A 7,097-nucleotide genomic window follows, 5' to 3' on the forward strand; every position below is an offset into this window, starting at 1 on the left:
AGGGACCTCTTGCCAAATTGGTGTTGAAAAAATTCAAAGCCGTTTTCTCAGCTAACGTAGGTTTGAAGACAATAAGGGGTGTGGATAAAATTGTAAAGGGCGAGGAAAACGCCCTTATTCGTGATAATATGAACGTTTCAAACGTTCCATATTTAAATTGGGCTCCACTTGTATCAACTTACGTCGAGCGCACATTTAGTACATTCAAGGCTCGCGAAAATCGAATGAAAATGCTGCCAGAAAACTTCAAAATGCATCTTGTGGTTCAATGTTACTACAACTATACAGATTAAAGTTTTATGAGTTAGAAACTCGAAAGGATAAAATAGTCAAAGATTCAAAGTACAAATTTTTCATATAATGAAACTCGTTCATAGTTTTTCTCTTTTTACTTGTAATATAAACATTTCTAAAATAAATATATTTTTTTATTGTTCTTCGTATTTTCTGTCTTTTTTTAGTGCCTTATTTTGCTTTTTTTGCAATACCTTTTTTTGCCTTTTCCTGCCTTTTTCGCTATTTTGTTTTGCCTTTTTTTGCCTTTTTTGCAATACCTAGTGCCTTTTCCTGCCTTTTTCGCTATTTTATTTTGCCTTTTCCAGCCTATTTCGTTACTTTATTTTGCCTTTTTTATAGGTTTTTAGGTCCTAAAAATCCGTTCCCTGGTAATGACATTTTCAATAAATAAACACATGCCTCTTATGAGAAACACTAAATGTTCAGTTAAGGTGATGTTCGTTTCAGAGTTCTGTCACTTGAAATAAGCATGTATTTTAAAATTTTTGTATGTAGGTATTCAGTCCCATGACTTAACTGGCTAAGTTTTCAAAGTTGAAATTATATTTGCAGCCAAATCTTGTAAAATCGAGTCACCCAAGAGGGGTGGTATTAGTAATAAATATAAAAAACGACCAAATGTGACCTTCACCAATATAACTTTTTCCGCCAAAATCCAACTGTGCGCCGGTATGACGCTGAACACAGTACAATAGTCCATCCGTACCAGTAGATAGTTTATCCATAACTGCCATACACTCCGCCGCACTTTTTGAAGAAGTGATTTGCCATAAGACTTAGTGCCTTTATCGCGGCCTTACTGTCAATATAGAGACCGCTCAATCGTTCCAACGCCCGCTCTCTATTACTTCTGCCTAGAAGATGGTATTAGTGTTCGGCAGCTTAAAGGACTTATTTGAATGGAGCTTTGCGCCCTTGTCAACCTTCAACCCATCCGTGTAAATATAACAATTCATCAATTCAGCAATCCTCATGGACTTACCTCAGCCCTTGACATCAAAGTGCAGATCCGGCAGCATGGCAGCATATAGTGACCGCAGAATCTGCATACAAACTGTCCCGTAGCTTTAAGCCAGGCAGTAGTTTCTAACGCTACATATTTACATATATTGCTGGTCGATAGTTTCACCGGCGAAAGATTCTGGTTTATTTTATGAAAATTTTTAATTGAAAAGGTGATAAAAAAATCTTTATTTTCGCATTCAATTTTTTATGTTATACACTTGTTGAACATGTAAAGCTCTACCGAGAATTGCAGCGGACGACGTTGAAGCGGTCGACGGTTAGCCGCTGTCAAAATTAAAACGCACAAAGGCATATGGAATGGCTCATAATTGCGGCGGCTCCGTTTTTTTACCGCCGACGTTTTTCGGTTGATTTAATTTCCAGCAAATCTACATGCACGCACGTAGCGAAAGAATATTTCAAATCAAAATGTCAACTGACAGAAGCCGTCGTGCGCCGCAATTGTGTTTACTCTGGCGGATTTCACTGCGGCAATCGTACTGCTGTGCACTTACCGCCGACCGCTTCACCGTCGTCCGCTGTAATTCCGGGTCGAGCTTAATTGATTTCCTTTTCCAAATGCCAGATAATAAGTGTAAAGCAAGTACATAGTTTGATACAAAAGATCTTAACTACTTTCTATGTATTATTAATCAAAGAAATTCACTTAAATTAATGAAGTAAACAACTAACCACAACAAGGTACTCAAATGCATATTTTTTAATATGTAACGCGCTATCATTTCAATTAAGCAGCCATGTCTAAAATAGAAGAAAGCATATTTGTGGTTTTCCAATTAAGTTATCTTGTAAGAGACAAAGCCCTCCGCCATGCTTAGTTTTTCCATTATTGACGAGAACATACGAGGGCAGTTCGCTAAGTGAGAAGCTTTGTGAACAAAAAAATATAAAATTTTCTTCCCGAAAATATGCAGTTTTCCTCTCAGCATAGTGTCGTTTTAGTTTATACATAAAGTTAGGGCAACGCTTTGCAATTTTTTTTTATCCTTTTCAAAAACCACTTTAAAACTTAAAATAGCCATTTGGTTCGGTGATGACTCAGACTTCGGGAAACGGGTAAGAATTTTTCTATTCTAATCGAAAGTTAAGTCTGCTTTAAGTATTTGAGTACAGACTAAATGGCACAGCAGTCTAACGAAAGGTGGTTATTGGCAGAAGCAGTTAAAAAAAAAATCATTGATCCACCCTTGTATCTTTACAAAGTTCTCCCTACATCCTTCTACTTTGAAGAGACATATCCTTGCGCTTGTCGCTCATTAGTCATTTATGCAGTAAAATCAATTATCAGAACTTAATCAAGTGGTAAGCTACCCAAAAAGTCTACCTCAAAGTCATTTTCAGCAGCGTAACCGCAGGAATATTATTACACGAATTACGTTAGCTTTGACGCGCCCATAACCACATATTTATGAAAATATTTCGCTTTATAAATATTTGGAAAACTACCAAATGCTGATATACTACCACATATGTTTAAAAGTATCTATAGTATGTGTGTATATTGTATATATAAGTACGTCAGTAAAGCAGAGAGGCGCACTTGGGACAAGTCGGCCCGTTCTGTTCAGTAGAGACCCTACTAGAGCAGGACAGTGGCAGAGATAGTGTTCTATGTTTTCAATTTATTCCTTTCTGTGGCAACTGCGAAAGAACTCATTGTCCGGTAGGCTTATTTGACTAGCAAGTCTTCCCATAAAACAATGGCTGGGCGTTATTCCAATCACTAGCCGAAGTAAATAACCTGCTAGGCGAGTGAGCGAGTTGGCCATTTTTATAGGCGCAGCTGTGCCAAGTTTATTGCTTCGCCCTACAAGCGAGCTCTGTCCGCCAACTTTTATTTGCCTACTGGAGCAAGTATGTTTTAAGTAATGATTTGTAGGAAGTTTACATACATCGCAAGTTCGTCTGCCATGCAATTATTTTATACATATGCCACTAATAGCCTTGCTTAGTGTCTTACTGGTTGAGGAATTTTCTGTATTCTATCGCTACTATCGACGAGGTTTTACAGCAGTGTCGCAGTCCTGTGACCCAATAGCTCCTTGGCAGGTTAAAAGAAGCGTCGATAAGCCAAAGTGCAGCACCTTCGATGAGATAAATTTCGAGTGCCTTACACACTTCTTTTATATCGGTACAGTTTTAATCTTATAGGTATGAAGGAAGCAAATAATTGTAGGAGAATTTTTGGAAAGAATGAGTTAAGATTGCCATTTCTTCCATACGAAGTATGTCAGTGTCAAATGTAAGTGTCTAGAGAACTGCACGATTACATAAAAAGGTAACATTTTAATAATCGCCGATGTCGATGCGGCGAGTACGTGGTTCAAAAAATGGCTGATTTTCAAGAACTATTTTTAAAATATATTTCTTTATGATGAGATGATTTATTTTGTGTGAATCAACAATTATTTGTAATTTGTTTTCGAAAAGCCGCGAAATATCAACAGCAGTAAATTTAAAATTCTTACTGTTGTAAGCATTTGCGTTTTATTGTAATAATTTCTAAGCCACGAACTAAATATTCATACATATATATAATTAAATATATGCATGTCAGTGGCGGATACATGATTTTATTTGGGGAGGAGCGATTGGGATGAACTTGTCAAATAACATTAAATTACAGGGGTGTAACTTGATTCACAGCGGAGTGACCAATTGAAGCTATATCGCACACTTAGATCTAAAGTGAGCTTACTCGAAACTAAGAGAGGAAAATTTAATTGCTCATGGATCGTACAGATTCAACACAATTAATACAAAAACAGTTATAACAGTAGTTTTTAGTTCATTTATATTAACATGAAAAAAAAAATATTTCCATCAACTGGATTTAAGTCCTCCGCATTAATTTATACAAAACAAATCACACAAAAATTTTTGTAGTTGATTGCAAACTTCTGCTGCTGATTTTGGGAATGGCTTTTCGCTTACCTTATTTGTCCATCGTTCTGACCACACTTTATACTCTCCTTCCAAACTGATAGCGTATTTTTCTAAGAAAAAATCGTATTGTGTTCCATCCCTTTAATCATGTAGTACATCGGGGCAATAACTACTGATTAGGCCGGGACTTATTAATTTATTGCAACCGTTTTCGTAAAATGGGCTCTTATAATAAAAATTAATAAGAACAGTAATGAACGGAAATGAAATGTTTTTAATTTTTATTACATTTTTCAGGTTTTTTTTATGAGCATACAAATGTCTGCTTACACAGTTGAATGTGAAATTTTCTACGTTCACCACGAAAGTAGACAAAAAGTAGTATCAGAAAGTTTGATTCGTGCTTGTCATAGCTTACGACACTCACATATTGACAATATTTCACCATTGGTTGTTGTTTTTTAATTTTAATTATTTGTTTTTAAAAATACAGTATATTTTTTAACAAAAACCATATACCTCCGAGCTTCAATCTTTGTACAAAATTAAAAAAGAAATCAACCAACTTTGTTATAAATTTCGAACTTTTTAATTCGATTTTTTAGAAATACTTTGAGTATGCAGTTTTGTAGCCCAATTACAATTAGCATTAACCAGTGTTCGGCCCGCGGTTGAAATTCAACCATTTAAATTAAGGGGAGTTGAGGTGGACTGAGCCGAGTTGAGTATTGAAGTGAACTAAGGTGAAATGCGTTGAACAACATAACTGAATATAATATAACTTAACACAACACAACACAATACAACACAACATAACATAACATAACATAACATAACATTAAATAACATAATATAACATAACATAACATAAAATCACAAAATAACATACCATAATATAACTTAACATAACACCATAATGAAGTTAACATAACATCATAATGAAGTTCAATGAAGTTGGTCGGCTGCCTACTTTCGTTCAACTTTTGGTTCAACTAATCGCCTGTGAAAGTTGAATCATGTAAATTCCCTATAAACTGCTGCTTAGCATGTAATGCAATATCAATATTAAAGCATACATTTAGGAGGAGTTTCCGGCCCAACTATGTACATGTATGGCACTGGTATTGGTGTCACTTTTGAATTGATTTTTTGGCTTTATGTTAAACTAATTTGAAATTTCAAAAACTGTCTGCACATCAGCATCAAAATATCTTTCTAATGATATACAATTCGTTATACCTTACAGGTATAGCTTAGCCGTAAAAGGGGTGTAAAGGAAACATGATTGCCTATTTATATATAAGAACTTTTTTGGGAACTTTTTTTCGTTGATTTTCTCCAATATGAAAAAAATCGTCAAAAATGCTTGGTATGGAGTAAAATGACTGACATTGGCAACAAAAAAAAATGTTAAAAATCAAAGGTAAATCAATGGTGTAAACTTGCAGTAAAATTGAATGGGCTAAAAAAACTGCGTACTCAAAATATTTCTCAAAAATCGAATTAAAAATTTTGAAATTTTAACGAAAGTTTGTTGATTTTTTAATGTTGCACAAAGATTCAAGCTTGAATTCAAATGTTTAAAATTAAAAAAAAAAAAGGCGATCGCCCCCATCGCCACTCCCCTGTATCCGCCATCAGTGGCATGTAGTATGTGAATACTTGTACATATCTGCAGTTTGTTCAGTGGCCACTTTGATATTCCGCACATTTTCCGTATACGCCAAATGTACGAATAACTTTGTGAATTCACGTTTCATAATATTTGTTGTTTTTGTTAAATTTGTTTGCCTATTTTTAGCACCGTTGCATATTAATATTTATAACAAAATATACATGCATATGTATGTATGTACATATGTACATATGTAGTAAATGCAGCGCGCTATAAGTATTAGCGCAACTGCTAATCGGATAATAGCGCTATAAAATTTCGCCACCCAGTTATTATTACAATCGCTGGCAATATTTGCTGTTCGGTTTTTTTTTGCTAACATTTTTTTTTGCATTGCGGCATTTGAATTATTATTGCTATTTTCGACTTGCAATTCCATTTTTATTGCGCTTTTATATTTTTCATTTGTTGGATATTTTGAAAAAATCTCTGCATTTACCACGAATTGCAAATTTTATCGCTTCTCGTCACTTTTAACTTTATTTACTTATTTTTTTTAAATTTAATCTGGTACTCTATTTGCGCTGGTTTATTATTGGAATTAGTAAATGTTTGCCGCGCGAATAATTTTATGTTTTCCCGTGCGCATTTGAGAGGAAGGATGAGAATTATTAGAGATACATTTTTAAGCGCATTAAAGTTGCATCTATATTGGACGTGTACCAATCGGGCTTAAAGTGAGTAATTCTATTTGGATTGCTTAAACTAGGTTAACTATGAGTGGATAAGTTGAAATTAAGCAGATTATTAAAATAATATGTATATTTTTATAGATAGTTCATAAGCAGCACCTATTTGCAGAAGAGAGGTTGGTGGGTTGGTTAGTTTATGAAGGTAGTCTTTATGTACGTATACAACTGCAACTGCATACATTCGATATGCGGAACTGCAGCTTTCCACATTGAATACACTACCCGGTTTCAAAAGCCATCTCGCCTTATGCCTGGATTGCAGGCGTATAAGGTAGTAGTTATTATGCCTAGCGTTGAGCGGTCCACAATGTTTCGGATCCGGTTCCTGTCTACCTTTCTATTAAGAATATCACTAAGCTACTCTAGCTCGGCAAATAGTGTGAGCCCGACCAGGGAGAAAATAGTCCCCTCTGCAGAGTATCATAGCTCTCTCTGGAAGTGGTAAAATCCTCGAGAAGATTGCTCTTCCCTCCCCAGAATTTCAGACTACAAACGATAAGATCTTTTGGTATAGAAATCTT

Source organism: Rhagoletis pomonella, unplaced genomic scaffold (assembly GCF_013731165.1).
Source record: "Rhagoletis pomonella isolate Grant_MI unplaced genomic scaffold, Rhpom_1.0 Rhpom_scaffold_00005, whole genome shotgun sequence".
Classification (NCBI taxonomy): domain Eukaryota; kingdom Metazoa; phylum Arthropoda; class Insecta; order Diptera; family Tephritidae; genus Rhagoletis; species Rhagoletis pomonella.